Source organism: Phasianus colchicus, chromosome 2 (genome assembly GCF_987193195.1).
Source record: "Phasianus colchicus chromosome 2, bPhaCol1.hap1.1, whole genome shotgun sequence".
Taxonomy (NCBI): Eukaryota; Metazoa; Chordata; class Aves; order Galliformes; family Phasianidae; genus Phasianus; species Phasianus colchicus.
In genome coordinates, this window is record NC_143437.1 from 26,717,290 (window position 1) to 26,734,076 (window position 16,787).

At 44.3% G+C, this 16,787-nt stretch overlaps 1 protein-coding gene across 12 annotated transcripts in view; it reads left to right on the top strand.

The window, feature by feature from the left end:
• SOCS5 (suppressor of cytokine signaling 5) overlaps positions 1-16,787 on the top strand; it is a 63,601-nt gene that overhangs the window by 34,885 nt on the left and 11,929 nt on the right. For 10 of the 12 annotated variants that reach the window (XR_016464064.1, XR_016464060.1, XR_016464063.1 and 7 more), the window contains 3 exons: positions 2,624-3,586; positions 4,193-6,022; positions 6,302-6,472. The gene's annotated coding sequence lies outside the window, so the exon portion shown is untranslated. The remainder of the gene's footprint in view (positions 1-2,623; positions 3,587-4,192; positions 6,023-6,301; positions 6,473-16,787) is intronic. The other 2 variants (XR_016464062.1, XR_016464061.1) reach the window with 2 other exon arrangements.

The following is a 16,787-nucleotide window of genomic DNA, read 5'->3' on the forward strand; positions in this document are numbered from 1 at the left end:
ACTTTAAGACCTCCTGAATTTCTCCTGTGTCTGATATCTCACAGGAATTTAAGAGTGGCACCAGCTCCAGAGATACAGTTGTCCAGAAAAGTTAAGTAGTGCCCTGAAATGCCACACTTGGCTGCTGCTCTTGGTAGATGCTTTGGAAGTCACTTTCCAGGAGGTCATCCCTTACTGCATGATGTACTTAGACATTGGTGCCCTCCAGAGGTCCCAGTTTCCAACCATGTAGCTGCTTTCACAGGTCTCATTCCTAATCCTTGTACTCCTGTCAGGTCCAGTGTCACCTAATGATGCGACTAGGGTTGTCTCAGGCTTTGAATGTGGCTGGACTGTCCGCTGCTTCCTGGGAAGATAAATGGGCCATCACAAGGGTTGACATAGACTTGACAGAATGGCCAGTCCTGCTTTTCACCCCCTGAAGCAATGAAGCTTTTGCTGTCTTCTCGTAGCGAGAAGTTTCCAGTTCACAGGAGAAAATCTGGCTAGTTTTCTCTGAGAGTGAGCCTGCGGACCAAATTCCTTTGTCCTAATGGGGCCAATTCTGGCATCCTCCTTGACACGTACAGGAGAAATTCTACTCTGTTGCCTTTAAGGGTGATTGAGCACTGCTCTCTGTAGCTAGAGGTGATGTTTCTTCAGCCACACAATTAGCAGTATGCACTCTGAGCTCTTTCAGCTTTGCTTAGGAGACTTTCTGCAGTGCTGTTGTTCCCTTCAGGTCATTTCAAAGGGGCCTCTCTTGGTCTTTTCAAGAAAAGGTCTAGCTCTGATTGTATGTATTGTTAACTTAAATCAGTAATAGCTTTGATTTCTTTTGCTACAAGTTCTGTCTAATAAAGCAGTTTGCCAGTCAATACCACTGATCCAGTAGGCAATGAGTGATGTTCCTGCTCACAGTTCTTCAATCAGCATCTCCACTCAAAGCTCCATCCATCGCCCTTAGTCCATGAGCTGTGTGGTTCTCAGTGTTAAATCACGGCTTTGATTTTCTGTGGTGATATACAGTAATTAACAGTTGTAATGAATGGCAACAGTGTGCAAAACCAAGTAATCAGATCTTCTTCTTGAAGTTTGGTCACTCTCATCCCTGGGGATACATGCCTCCCATTTTGTTCAGGCACGCCATCTATTGTTTGGGTTTCTTAGTGCAATAGAAGTTTGTCTGTGTCCATGTTTCCTACTCAAACACTTTCTCTGTTACATCTGACAACAATTGAAAGCCTTCAGGATTTAGAAATATTTCATTCTCTTTGCCTTTCTGGGTGTTGCTTTAGAATCTGTTTCTTTAGGGGATTTTTTAACTGGTTTAGTTGTCTGTGAATATCGGATTTTTGATCCTGTGGGAAGCCTATTGATGGCTGTCAAATCAATGGCAAGGGTGAGCAATGCATGCCCCACAGCTCACCAACCCTGCACTGTGCCTGTTTTGACAAAATTACTTTCTGCACTTACTCTTCTATCAGAACTCAGGTGAGTTTTGTTTGTGCTAATTACTGTTTTTATTTGTTTGTTTGCAAACTGCAGATGTTTGAGTCCTCTCATTTGTATCTCAGCTATTGAGGAACAGTTGGTTTTCCATCTACCATGATACTTTTGGGGAAAACCTTTCACAATGGTAGCTCAGGGCCCAGCAGTTTTGTTTAAGGCCTAGTAAAAAAAAAAAAAAAAAAAAGAGCTGGTTGTGACACCACCTATAACAAAAATAAGAGGATGGAAATACTAAAAGTGGTTAAAATGCTACTCATCTAAGCTTGGGCTATTTGGATAGGATCAGGTGAGGAAAGTGTGGTTGCACCTTGACTAAAGAAGGTCCTTGTGGATGTTTCCAGGTGCAGTGTGTGATTTCAGCAGATTTCAGATCTGCTTTCCACTCTAAGAACTGCAGAATAATACTTAACCTCTTCATTTGTTGGGCTTCAAAGAGTAGTGGAGTTGTCTGCCGTGTGAATAGTCGGTGGAAATAGACATTGCTCCTGGCAAAATGATACTTCTGTGGCTGTTGCATTAGAACTCTGCACTAGGAGCACTGTAGTCCTTGTTGTGTTGGCTAAGTGAGCTGCATGCTGAAAAAGTGCTGCTTTTCCCGCTCAAAATTTAGAAAGAATTCAAATCACCACATGCGCAGAGAGTGAGAAATCCCACTAGAAGCTGGTGACTGCTGAGTGGATGGAGAGCATATTGCTCCACCAAAATCAATCTGTTACCAAGGTGTTCAGGGGCTCACTGGAAACTCTCCCGTGGATACGTTGGAACAGCCTTTCTCAAAGTTTAAGTTTTCTTTATCTGTTTTATGTGTTACTCCTGCAAGCCAAAGTAGGTCCTAGACTAATTCAGTAAATTAAAAGGTCTAGATTAGTTGTTGCTTCCAAGCCAGCCCCCCAAAGGACACTATTTTCTACCAGAGCAAACTGGAAAGCACGATACAGGCCCAGCTGCTATGTCAGACTGCTCCTCCCTGCCCCACCTCAGCCTGACAGAATATTTAAGGCTTATAAAGCCAAAGTGTTGGAGCAGTTACTAACTGGATGAGAAATACCTCAGCTTAGCAGACCCAAGAATGCTGGGTGTGATTGCTCCTTGCCCATAACTCCCTCTCTTGATGTCTCCTCTTGTCCAACAGCTCTGCCCAGCCCAAGGAGTGTGAAGGACAGCACAGCCTCTTTCTCAGTAGTGTGACTGATACAAGGCCTCTGAGTTGAAACCCTGCAATGAACCTTCTATTCCAGCCCCATCCAAGGAGTTCCCCGAGGTCTCTCCCTCTGGAGAGGAGCCAGCTACAAGACTGTATGCTTTTTTTTTTTTTTTTTAAGAAATTCCCTTGGCTCTGTTTGAGAATTTACCTCAACGTCCTTTGCTTTCCTCAATTTAAGTTGATTTATTTTGTTCTTTAGTATAGATAATTCTATCAGTGACTCTTATTCTCTCTCTGCTTTAGAAAGCAGGGGGCAGATGACTGGAGTTTGCAAAATGGTGCTTTATGTGACTGTATTGCTTATCCAAATTTTGCCCCTGAGAGCAAGGGGCTCTGAAGGGGTCTGAAAGTTGCATCTGTAAGGCATCTGCTGTGGCTGATGGATTCTCTTGTGCTGACCACATTTTTCATATCAGATATGAAATTTATCAGAAAACATAATTTCCCTTTCAGTTGAACTTGTACAGCTGTTGCAAAGATGGCTGCATGCTGCTACCAAAAAAATACCACATTTTTCTGCTACAGTTTGAACGGGAAATAATTGTGGTTTCTCAGATCCCACTTTGAAGCTGCAGTTGTGTGTAGCTGACTGACTTTAATCGTAGTAATTGTACATGCAGCCCTACTCCAGCTGTGCACTGGGCATCATGAGTCACTGTCCAAAAACATCTCTTGGGTTCAAACCCTTCTTCAGAGAGCCCACTCAAATATCTCTGAATGTTCTCTGCTTTGCTGGGAAGTCTCCTTCTGTTAGCAGTCATGTTATGGCTGGTGTGGATGGAGGATCTCCTGGTGTTTGCTATTTTATGTTGCAGGAACAGGGGAGAAAGAGAACTCCTGGGAGCTTTGGCCTGGCCAGTGGTGGGCATGAGTGTTGATCCCACTAAGCAGGTACTCAAGTCATAAGATGCTGTTGTCACCATTGTCATCCCATACTCTCTCCTGAGGGCCACAGTTTAAACACCCTTGTATTTATATTGTTATAAAGTATGTCATGCTTTGTAAATTCCTTTCCATCAACTCAAGTCACTCTATAGTCACTCTATTAAGTGGCTAAGTATTGCCTGGTGTAACTGTAAGAATACAGAAAGTGAGGCAGAAACATGGAATTCATCTCATGTTGCCACATGGCCTGTAAGAAACCTTGGGGAAAAGCTCATCCAGCTCTCTTCCCACCAGCTTTAGCCATGCTGTAAATAAATTTTAAGTACTTAAATATTTTAAAAGTTCCTTTAAAATGATTGTAAGAAATGCCTTTTTATTTCATACATTTCCTGCCCACAGAGTGTATTTACATATTACATACGGTTGGAAGGTATTATTAGAGATCCCTGTTCTGGCACCTGAGTCATAGCACCTTTAGCTTGCCACCATAAATAGATATGTTTGACTGAGGCTGCTTGTGATGGGATGCCACAGCCTGTGCATCGAAAGCTTTGTTTCCTACTGACTGATGGGGCAGACCTCCAAGTCATATTCCTTTTTTTTTTTTTACAGCAAAATCCCATTTACCTGATATCTGGCAGATGTCTGTGCAGACCTGGGAGCTGAGCTCCCTTCAGTCAGCTGCTGGCCCCATCAGGTGAGATGGAAGTCACCTTCAAGTCAAAATATCCACACAGTGCCCAGCTGGCTGCTAAGCGTGAGTGGATTTACTGCACGGTGCTTCCAGCCACTGCTGGACATACAGAAGAGAACAGGAACAGTCACTGTCCATCCGGACAGACATTCTGTGTGTAAAAAGATAATCCTTTTCCCAGGGGATCCTGAGTATATCTGGCTCATAAACACGTTCCTGCATCTGCTCAGTTAGAGAGTTAGTCCTGGGTGATGTGAACTTCTATAGTTCATCAGATCTGACCCAGCTGTTGGGCTGCAAGGAAACGTTTGCTTTAGACTCCAAGAGATCAGCAGCAGTCCTGGAAGGTTGTTGAACTTGGGCTCTGTCTTTTGACAGAAAGCCATCTGAACCTGATGCATGACAGGATGTGGTTTCTCAAGCAGAATAGCTGCATTCTTGCAGGAGATGATGGGCAGAGGGAATTTTAATTTTAGCAGCTTAACATGGAATCACTTATGTGCTTATGCAACTCTTAAATCAAAAGGGAATGAGAGCACGGTCATTCTGCACAACCTTTTGTGGAAACTGTAATAGCTTAAGTTGTCCTTCACAGAGCTGCCTGGTGAGGTGTGTGTGACCTGGGAGAATTAAGTGTGGAGGAAACCTGCTTGAGACTGGCCTGATCTTGTGCTGCTGCCTATGGGAAACCATAGGACTTTTGTACCTTCAGTACAATCTTTGCTGGGTCTCAAAAGATTCATTCTAGTAGCTTAGCAATCTATACAATGAATGATAAAATAAAATTCTGTCTAGCAAAAACTGCTGCCAATGTGCAAAAATATCTACCGAGTCCTCGTGCCATTAAAACCATCTTGTTGAAGTCGTCTGCTCCAGACAGAAAGATATTTTACTGAATGCTTGGTTATGTGGTTTTCCTCCTCAGATTGCTGTGAGAGCACATGTTTCACGAGGCATGTCAAAGTTGTCTCATGGGCAAAACCATGCAAATAACAAACATGTCAGTTTTTTAACATCTTCTGGAGAGAAATAGCAAGCCATGTTGCTTTAACTGTGCAAACAGTTCTCAGAGATATGTGAGAAAAGGAGGATTTTGTAGTATGTCCAAGCCTGGACTAGGAGAGGTTTCAGCTGTGCCTGTAGCCCTTCAGATGACCATTGTGAGGTCGCAAAAAGTGTTTTCTATGCCTCAGTCTTCAACTGTGTTTATAAGACAATGATTGTGCATCTGTTCTGGGCTCTGCTAATTAAATCTATAACACAAGGCCCACACGTTACTTGGCTGACTCCTGAGTTCCAGCCAAGAACTCAGTGTGTGTACTTCTGTGACACACAGACTTGGTTCATGCTCCTGAGAAGAGTTTACTGCAGCATTTCAGCATTTGAGGTTTCTCTGTTGCACTGGATCCTCATCCTTAACCCAGCTAATACATGGAAGGCGAGCAAGCTTTCCTATTCCTTGCCTTAATCCCCTGTGTGGTTGCTTAGGGTGAATCATTAACCAAGCACTAAGTATGGTGAAGCAAAAACGTTTGTTGAGTGTCTTTGCAGATGGCATGAAGTGGAGGCCTTCTGCAGGAGGAATGGCTCTGCTCTCCTGCAGGAGCTGCAGCGCTGCTGTCTGCTCACTCACCCGCTTCCTCCAGCTCTGCATCTCTGCTTACACACTGATGGCTTGAAGTTGCTCCTGCTTTTGGGATGAGAAAAAGAAACAGTGGTGGACATATCCTGGAGAAAGGATTTAAGAGGTACGTTAAATTCTCCTTTGATTCCTCCTGCACCTTTTTATTTTTATTTCTTGGGAGAAATGACAGTCCTTTTCCCAGAAGCAGCTAATGAACTGGATCTGTCCTCTATCATGATGCCAACATGCCTGCTCTCCATACATGCAAAACAGCATTTAAGGTACCACAGAAGGGACTGTATGATCTGTTAAAAATCATGGGGGAAAAAAATGGGATTATTTCCCTTCCTTGAAAAATGGGATTGTTTCATGTGAGGGTTTACTTTTCATGCTCCTTCCACAGATCTTTCTGATTGCCTTGGGCTGTGATTTCCTGTGGGCAGTGACTAAGGAACAGCATGGTCTAGATAAACTCTACTTAACGTGCTTATTCAGATGGAGGTGGATTGGCATTGTCCTTTTTCCAGGAGTCAAGACTGAAGAATTACAGAAATACTGCAGTGTTATCAAGTGGGTGAGTGCTTTCATTGTAAATCCTTAAATCCTCTTAATCCCTGTTTGTACAAGATGAATGGAAGCCCTGCAAGCACACTTTCTCATAGACCATTGGTCCATTCATACTGCAAACACAATGTCAATACCAATTTCTCCCTTTTACATGCAAGAGCATATATCTGCCACTCCTCAAACTGCATTTCTGTGATATAAGAATACAGTCGCCACTGCATCGCTTTGAACAGATATTCTTGTCTGTGCCTTAAAGATAAAGGTCTTGGTTTTGTATCAGTCTCACTGAGATGCTATCTGAGCGCAGGGGGTTTGGTGTGTGAAGCTGCCTGCTGAATTAGGGCCTAGATTTTTTTTCCTCCAGAAAACTGCTATACTGCACATAAACCCTATTTACGGAGTTTTACTGAGATTGCACAATTGAGCCTTCAAATTTAGGAGGTGCCAGCTATGTTCCCACACTTATGCAGGAGGTGAGGGACCCACAGCAGGAATAGCAGGTAACTGCCATTGTCAGACACTTTTCTGAGCCCTTGGTGCAGTTTTCCCCTTTTTCTGTTGGCTGGCCAAATGTGGGCAGGTTTTAATATGGACTGACACATTTCTGCCACAATGAGCCCCCTCTGCCAAATTTCAAAATTCCCCTTCTGAAGCTAGATATCCTCATATAAAAGGTTGTCTGGATTTATTTAACGTGTGCCAAGCAATATATTTTTCCTGTAATAATATTCCTGGAAATGGCTGGGCTGTTTTAGCTAAAGCAGATGCTGAACTGTTTGGAATCAAATTCTCAGTGCTGAAAATTTAGCAAAGCCCAGTAATGTGCCATTCTCTGCCACTGACACTGAGGAAAGCTGAGCTCTGTAATGGTTTGGAGGGGATGCGGCAGTGTAGGAAAACCAGTCACAAATACTGCTTTCAAAAAATGGTTGGCTGATGGCAGTTGAGGAGCAGAAATGGCTTTAAACTGGAAGAGGGTAGATTCAGACTAGGTATCAGGAAGAAATTCTTTACTGTGGAGGTGGTGAGACACTGGAACAGGTTGCCCAGAGAGGTGGTGGGTGCCCCTTCCCTGGAAGCAATTAAGGCAAGGCTGGATGGGACTGTGAGCAACCTGGTCTAGAGGAAGGTGTCCCTGCCTATTGCAGGGGGGTTGGAGCTACATGATCTTAAAGGTTCCTTCCAACCCAAACCATTCTATTATGATCCCCTTGTGTGTGTTCCCCATGCACCATGCAGCTGTTGCCTTCACCTTAAATAGTGAACAGGGGAACTCGTGAGCATCAGTTCTACTTCCAGCTGTCCCGAACTGCTTCAATCTGTCCCTTAACTTTGTGTTAGAACCTTCTGGAGCTGTGGGATGGATGAGAAGGCTCCCTCCCACTTCTGTCTCCATTTTGAGGACCAGCAGTGCAGTGAAACACAGCACCTGTTCTCCTTCTTTGTTGTATAGAAACCTTTGGTACATAAGCAGACTGTGGCGCTCCGTGCCAGACTGGCTTTTCTAGTCAGAAAAGGTACCATTATTTTGGGAGCAGAAATTAAACCTCCATCTCTAGAATTCTTTGATATTTCAGTTTAAAAGGAAAATGAATAAATAAGCGAATTAACAAACAAAGCCAGTTTTACTCTTAAAAAAAAAAAAATTGCAAAAAACACCACTAGTTTTATTATTTGCAGAGTTGTGAATGCTCCTTCTTATGTACACAGCGTTTGCATGCTATGGCTTTGGGCACAGAGTGCTTCAGCCTTGGTGCAGCTCTACTAATAACCTCTGAAGGCAATTTCAGATGTTGCTTACCTTTCCCCAGGGAGCAGGCGATGTCTTTGTGATTTCCTGCCCTTAGATACACAACCTGCTTGTAGGCTTGACTGCATCGCAAATGCAGTATGAGATTCATTCCTTCTTATTCTCTTTTTTTTTTCTTAGCCCCCCCCCCCCCTTGCTTTATGTACTGCTTTGCCTGCTGGGTTGTTTTCTGCCTGTTTTCTCCAAGGCTAGTGATGTCAGTGTACATTCTGTCTATCCATGGCAAGTCATTGTTCATAACCGAAGTAAAGGAATGGGCACAGAGCAGCGGCAGTGCTGGGCAGTCCCACTTACCCTTCCACTGTCACAGTAGGAGAAAGAAGATGTTTGAGAAGAGTGGAGTCTTCTGTGTCTCTGGACTCCCTGGGCACATGGGCTGCTCAGATCATCCCCTTGACCCTTGAATCATCTCCTTGACCTCAATGACTCAGAGTGATAACAATGAGTGCAAAAGTTGTGGAACGGTTTGTGTTGATGCATTGTTCCCTGTTGTACAGAGAGAAAAATTAAACTGCAGAGTGACTAAGTGCCTTTTCAAAGGCCACATAATGAATCAGTGAATGAACAACAAACCCCAGCAGCTCCAGGCCCCCCTTCTCACTGCAGAACAATGCCTCTTTCCTTGTATCAGATATGTGCATGGTATATGTTGCATACAAAATTGCGTATTCCAAAAGAAATTTGTAGATTAATATTTATATCGTAACGATTCCACTGCCCTCCGTGCTCTGTAAATAGCAGCATCACAACAAAGTGAATCATTCCTTTTATGCAAAACCTGTCCAGTGAAATAGCTCGTCAATGCAAAATAAAATTGCCGCAGAAAAGTTTGACAGCTATATTCGTTATATATGTCAGTCATAGAATCCTAAAGGCTTCATTGTTGTTGTACAATGTCTGAACAACCTGCTAGCCCAATATGCCGCAAAGTTATTTTCTCACTACTCTTTTCATTTAAAAAATAGCCACCAATGACTTTTGTCAAACAGTCTGAGAAAACTGCATGAACAGGAAAGAGATCTTTAATTTTTCTTAGGTGTCCGTGTGCTGGAGGCTCTCCAGTCTTAACTCACTGCATTGTGCTAAGATAGCACAGCATTTGCAGTGGATGAGTTTGATCAGAAACACAGAATGTTCAATTACTGCAGGAAACCCTAAGCAGGCTGAGGCCAAACGGTGCCACAGTGAGTTAGAAAGGAAGGAGTTGCAGAAAAGAGAAGTGAAAGCAACACATGAGCACAGTGACTCCTCTTGGGATGCGCTGCTGCATCTCAGAACAGGGGAGGTTTAGGTTGGAGGAAGTTTTTCACACAGAGGGTGGTGATGCTCTGGAACAGGTTGCCCAAGGAGGCTGTGGATGCCCCATCCCTGGAGGCATTCAAGGCCAAGCTGGATGTGGCTCTGGGCAGTCTGGTCTGGTGGTTGGTGACCCTGCACATAGCAGGGGGGTTGAAACTAGGTGATCACTGTGGTCCTTTGCAACCCAGGCCATTTGTATGATTCTATGAAAAGAGAAGTGAACGCAACACGAAAGTCTCATTTTCTCTCATGTTGGAAGGTATCAGATCTTCAGGCTTCATTGTGTGAAGTCTCCCGCCATCCAAGCTTAGGATGACTGTTTGAAGCTGTCATGAGTTATTTTCTGAACTGCAGTTCTTGATACAGTCTCGATCTCCATAGACGAGCCTAGAACAGGGAGGAGAGTTTTCTGTTTGATTTTATTTTTCCCCCCACCTTGGTGTATCTGCTGAATATGTCGGACATCACTTATCATTGAATCTGCTGTCATTGCTGCGGGCGGGAAGGGAACCGCAGCTGTTCCCCGAGCGATTTCATTCCCCCTCCGCCCGCCCTGCCTGTCGTCCCAGGGCAGGAGCGGCGGCGCCCCTCATACCTTCCTGAAAAAAAATGTACGAAGCCGCCGCCAGAGGGAGCTCTGCCGCTCTGCGACCCGGCGGCGGCGGCGAGTCCGGCGGCAAGGAGCCCCCGAGGCGACCCGAGGCCGCGCTCCGCCGCGCTGCCGGCCCCGGTAGCCGGACCTTGCGGCGGTGCCTCCTCCGCCTGCATCTCTCCGATGGCTTCTCTTGGGATGCGCTGCTGGGATGCTTCTGGCCAGCGCTAAAGGCTTTTCTCTTGATCTAGAAGTGTGAGAGCAGTCTCACTCTTCTATTTGGGAGCGAACCACTGGGATGCTCTGTGGTGATGCGCACATAGAGGAGATGTTGCAACAGGAATGTCAATCGACTGATATTTCCTCTGAAAATAACATGGCAAAAAGTTTCCATTTTTCCATTTCTTCAAGAATCACGTTGTTAGTTCAGGTGCTGAGAGCTGTGCTGCCCGTGTGACATGTCCGAGGTGTGCTGCTTGCTACATCACAGGCATATGTTTGATCACAGACAACATTAAATATGTTTTTCTAATCCACAAGTAACTTAATGGTGCACAGGAGGTACATGTACAGGTCGGCACTTTCCACAGTCTTTAAGGTGTTTGAAGTTTTTGCCGTGTTCCTTCCCACCTCCCCGCACCCTCCAGCCCCATACAGAGTTGCCCTCTTTTTGAAGTCCCTCACAGAACCCTTTTATTTGAGCTTTTAATAATTGGTGCTGGTGTGGCAGTGGAATAAGAACCTTTCAGTGCAATTACTTTGCGGTGAGTGTCAAACATCATGCAGCAGGGTGCCTGTTACCTGTGACAGCGCTGAGCTGCCACAATGACCACCTTTCATTTCAGCTTTGCAAAGCTGAAATCAGCTGGCTGTAATTAGGTGATGCTGACGGGACACAAGAGGCTTTCTGTGAGCAGAATGGGCTGTGTTTATCTCACTGTTCCACCTCTGGCCGAGGACGGGCTATGTAGCATGCAGGTGCAGTGATAAAGACGTTTCAAATGCTTTTCCTACTGTGGTAGGACTGGGAGCTCCAGTTACTGCTCTTGGTACAGACAGGAAACCTACCCAAAACGGAAGGTCCAGCCATGAGTGTTACTTCTCAGCATGTTTATTTTGACCTTGCAGCAAGCCCTCCTGGAGGAACCAGGGGATGTATCAAAATGAGCAGCAAGTGGCAGGGTGCCGGCCCCTCTGTGTCTGTGAAGGCTGAGGTAGCAGTGAATTGCTGGGGATGAAGCACCCACACTGTGCTTGGCTGCCCTAGGCTTCTATGCCTGGTGGGAAAGCATTCCATCTTCCTCTGCACCCACATCCTTCATCTGCAAATGCTTAATGGAAAGTATGTACCGATGCTTTTTACTGCTTTTGCCAGCTAGGAGCTGTTTTCCATTGTCATTCCCTTTCAGTTGTTGTGCAGAATCACAGTGGTATTTTCTCAGTGTTTAATGTGACCTAATTGTGCACTTCCACTGTCTGGGAGGATAAGCTCCTCTGGTGTGACAGCTGCTGTGAAATTGGTGGTGTTCTGGAGTCTCGCTAGCGTTTGCAGCTGGGCGCAAGGCCCACGTTCCTTAATTTTTGCTGCATCAGCCCAGCAAAGCATTGCATGGCTTTGTGTGCAGCCAACTGCTTTGCATTATGCCTGGTAATGGGTTGTCAGTTTTCAAAAGAGTTGTAACTTCCAGTTGCTTAATGCGCTCTGGAGAAAGAAAAAGAAAAAAATAAGTTTTCTAACAATCTTCATTTTTATTGGCTGCATTTCATTTGAAGTAGATGAAGGTAACGGGTTGACCTGGAGAACAATAAAGGAAGAGGAGGCCTCCAGGTTATGCATCCTGTACTTCATCCCTGGAGACAAAGCGAACCCTTTTGCCTTCCTGAGCCACCAGTGTGGGTGCTGGCACACAAGTGGTCAGCTCCTCTGGGCCGGCTGGCTCTGGGGCTCTGGCATCTGGCTTCCTGTTGGACCACATGCCTGCTGCACTTGTGGTGTGTGAAAGGGAATCTGTGATGGACCTTGCTGGAGATGTCCTATGTCATAGGCCATGTCCTCAGAAAAATGAGCAGCGTGGCTGCACGGGTGTTGTCAGACCACTGGTATGCATTGTGCCACTGGCGTGTTTGCTCAGACCAGCAGGCCCATCCTTGGGACTGTTGTGCTCATCTGTAATTCAATCCACTGTGTTGCAGAAGGCTTAGAGGCTTCAACAGATGCTGAAGTCCTGTTGTGTCCAGCATCGTATAAAAAAAATCTAACCTCCAGACCAAACTAACGCCATCTAAACAAGCTGCTGTTATGCTGTGTGAAAGGATAGTTTAAGATATTGATCAGTCTCAAGCTGAAATGTGGGGTGCCAGCATGTAGAACTCAGTATCAGTCATTTTCAAAGATGTTTGGGTTTTGGCAATGTTAATGGTTCAACCTGATGGTCCTGCAGTGCTCAAACCTCAGTAAGTCTTAGCAAATGTAAGTTGAGAGAATTTCTGAGATCTTATGGTACAGTGAGGAGAGGACTCTGGAGGCTGCAGCTGGTGGAGAAGTGCCTCAGGCACCTGCCCTCTCCTTCCAGCAGCTGCCAGCCCCACTGATACTTGCAGGCTGGGCAGGGGAATGCCCTGCTCTACAGGGAAAACAGATGAGCTGGGAAAGCTCATTGCCAGGAAGGTCAGTCAGAGTTTCATTCCCAGTTGAACCAAGAGGTACTGACTCCAAATGCTAAATGGTAAAGTCAGAAGCTTCAAAGCCAAAAATATGTTTCATAATAGAGGTACCAAATGGAAGAGGAGTTTAAAATAGATATTAGCCCATGTCATATCTTTGAAGCTGGATGTGTGCCCATAGCTGTGGTTCTGAATCGCTTCTCAAGCTGGAAAGCATGTGGATGGGAAATCTTGCAAAATATCAGATCTCGTAGGATTTCTGCCATTTGAAATTAGTCATGTTGCAAGACTTTGGCACCATCAAGATTTAGTCCTATTTTAAGTGAAGACGTACTTTTAAAAACAAACCCAACCACTGGTTTGAATTGGGCCTTTACACAGGCACCTCTCCCAGTTGCTGCAGTAATGCCTGTTAATGGAGCTACAGCTGAAGAATGGTTACTTAGAAAGTGCAAAAGCAGTGCGTGTCACCGGTGCTGAGCCCCAGCACAGCCTCTCCACGCACTGCTTGTGCCTGTGGGACCTGTGGAAGGACCTCCAATACGGAGTGCCTCCTATGCAAGGGTGAGCTGTGGTCCACTTAGAAACACCTTTTTCCTAAAAGTTCTCTTTGCAGCCTGTTTATACTACTTTTACTTTAGATGCAGACATTCAGAGGAGCATTTTGGTGGCATAGTTGTGCTGTTTTTTTTCCTAATGCTTTTGTGTGAGGGCTCTGTGGGTGACCTGATGTACTTCATGTGATGTTTTAGGGTAATTTAATGAATTGCAAGAACAGGAAAGTAGCATTCAAGCATTAGGGAATATCAGAATGAAAGGAATCGGATTAAATTACAACCTGTGTAAGTTCAGTCCCTTGTGCTGTGCATTACAAGGTGCTCTGTGACTGTGCCCTACAGAGAGATCTGTGCAGTGAGTCAGTGCAGCTGGACTTCAGAGGATTTAGCCCTGCATCACGAGCCAAGGGCCTGCCAGACTTGTGTGAAATGTGATTATATTTTGTCAGGCTCACGTCCTGATCAGCTTTGGGAGAATATTTGTGGGAATGCCAAAAAGTACATTCCTCACTGTGGTAGCCTGTGCCAGATTTCAGTCCTGTGCCTTAATATTTTGGAAGCAATAGGACTTTTCAACAAAATGGATAAGGCAGAGGACTTCTTCAACCTGGGAACAGCTCAGTATTTGTGACTGCTATTAAAAGTTTGCCTGTGTCTTGGAAAAGTTATAAAGGAGAATGTGATGAGATACATCAGGCAGCTTGTGGTACCACATCAGGGCCCCATTACCAACTGTAATAATTCTTTGGTACAATTGACTTACTGAATGCTTAACATATCACTGCCTACACCCACAGATACATTGGTTATTTAGTGCTCAGGAGGACAAACACTAAGTGCAGTTAGGGGTGCTGCAGCCTGTTCCCATCAATATTATAACTTCTGGGGAGTGTCAGCTTGGTGTGTGTTAATGGCTTTGGCTAATATTAATTTGGTTCAGAAGATCAGCCCTACTTAAGAGATCTCTTGCACACAGACTTAAGTTTTCATGGATGTCTTTGGGACTTTCAGTTAAGCCTTTAAGATAAGCTGCATTCCCTGACATTCTCCAATGTATTTTAACACGCGGTTACTAGCAGTCCACATGCGGCAGTGTTAGAATTAAATTCAGAATTCTGCTGAATGTGGACACAAGTTTGGTTCTATTTTGTTTTCTAATGCTAGATATTGTAGCCTCTTGGGTCTTTTCTGAGTAGGTGTTGTATACAAAACTGTGTTCCATATAATCTATTTCTAGGGAAAGTAGCATATTTTCCTACCTATTATGGAGTGTTCTGATGCAGAGGACAGTTTATTTCTAGCTGTATTTTTTCTAGTCCTTTTTTTAGTGCCTTTTTCAGTCTTGTCCTGTGCTATTAGGACAGTAGTTTTCAGCACCGCCCACTCCTACTTGTAAAGCAATGAGATCATTTAATTTTTCCTTTTGTGAGAAGTTTTGCAATTTCAATTTTTTCTTGTTGCAAGATGGAAAAAAAGAAAAACCAACAACAAAAAGATTCATAAATCTTGTTGATTAAATGATACATAGTGAATTTTACTGTATTTCACAGAATCTTTTAAAAATGTTTTCAAAATAGAAAATGTAGAAAAGTTTCCATTGTAGAAGGGTTGAAATCAAGCACTTAAATCTTACTAAAACTTTGTTATCAAGTTACAATTTTATTTTTTTTTTCCCTGAAAGCTGACACAACCTTCTAGCTGCTCAGCATTTTCTAGCTGTTTGCAATAGCTCTCTACAACTGCCTGACAGGAGGCTGGGGCAAAGTGGAGGCCGGCCTCTTCTCCCAGACAACAGTGATAGGATGAGAGGGAATGGCCTCAAGTTGTGCCAGGGGAGATTCAGGTTGGATATTAGGAAAAACTCCTCCTTGGGAAAAGTGGGCAGCACAGGCTGCCCAGGGAGGTGGTGGAGTCACTGTCCCTGGAGGCGTTCAGGGAACGTGTGGATGTGAACACTGAGGGATATTGTTTAGTGGGCAATATTGGTGATAGGTGGAAGGTTGGACTAGATTATCTTAGATCATTTAATGATGCTATGAACTCAAGTTGGTTACCCTACAAGTTTATTGTCAAACAAACCTGCAAAGTCTTCCAGGAAGACCTGTTTTCTAGGTCTTTGTATGGGCTACACTGAAACACTCCACCACAATGTTCTCTCTATAGAGCAAGCCAAAATTTGTATCATGGGTGTACTCTCAACATTTCTGCCTTATGAAGTGTGTCATACCAAACAAGAGCATTTGTTAGAGATTTTTATTCTAACTCTCCTGCGGTAGGAACCATGTGAGGCAAGGAGGTGTTCACAATTCCTCTCAAAAGAGCCACTCAGGGGAAAACAGTCTTTCTAATTCTGTAACCTTAACAAAGATTGCTGTATTCCTTCAGAGTAAAATATGCATGACATCTGGAAGCAATTATTCCTTTGAAATCACTGCTGCAAGTCAACACTGAAAAGGCACTCAGCACTGAAAATAAAAACTAATAAACAGTGAAATTTCCAGTTATCCCACAGTCTGAATGACCCACTTTGGAACAAAGTCATTTCTAGAAAGCCTGAGCAGGGTGGGCACACAGCCGGTCTTGGATCCTGAAGCTGCCCAAGCTGCGCTGAGACAAAGAAGTAACATTTGTCTGAAATCAGATAGCCAGGGAGCTTTTCATTTGATCATATTACAGGAACAATTGTGGTTGCAAGGAACCAGGTCACATTAACAGACCTTGCCCATCAAGGAAAAGAGCGCAGCACTTATGGATTCAGAGTCAAATTGTACCTTTTGGTGATATTATGTATGTTGATCTGGCCCTTTTAAAATCAGCCTAATGTAGCATCATCACAGGTCTGGAAAACCTATAGGTAAAGACAAATGTGGATGGGGTCTCCTGGGCTAGTGAGGAAGCACAGATGCTCTGGAGGTGTGCTGTGCTGGCAGAGTGGATTTCAGGATATTTCTGAAGAGGTCAGATGTTGAGGCAAACACCAATTGGGTTAGATATTACCAGATATTGCCTTCAACCTTTACTTAGCAGTATGGAAGATGGCTGGGAGCTGGTTTCTCCTCTCTTGCTAACTTTAAGGTATGCTTCAGTACAGTGATTTCTAGATCAATTTTCTTATTAATAGCCAGGGAAGAGCACGGGTCCTTACCAGGTTGCTACTAGTCTGATTTCCTAACAAAGCATATGTTTGTCCAGCTGCATGGTTTTGATCTGTCTGACGTGTGCCAGCTGAAGTCAAAAGCCTCATTTCCCACCTCAGAGCAGGTCAGGGCAAAAGCATAACTATATGTGGTTAAGCACCCTCTCCTATGTTGCGTAAGATGGGAATCGTATATACAGTCAGGAGCTGCAGGAAACTCAGTTTTTCAATGATCTTGAAGATCTCTGAGTACCTACTGCTCTC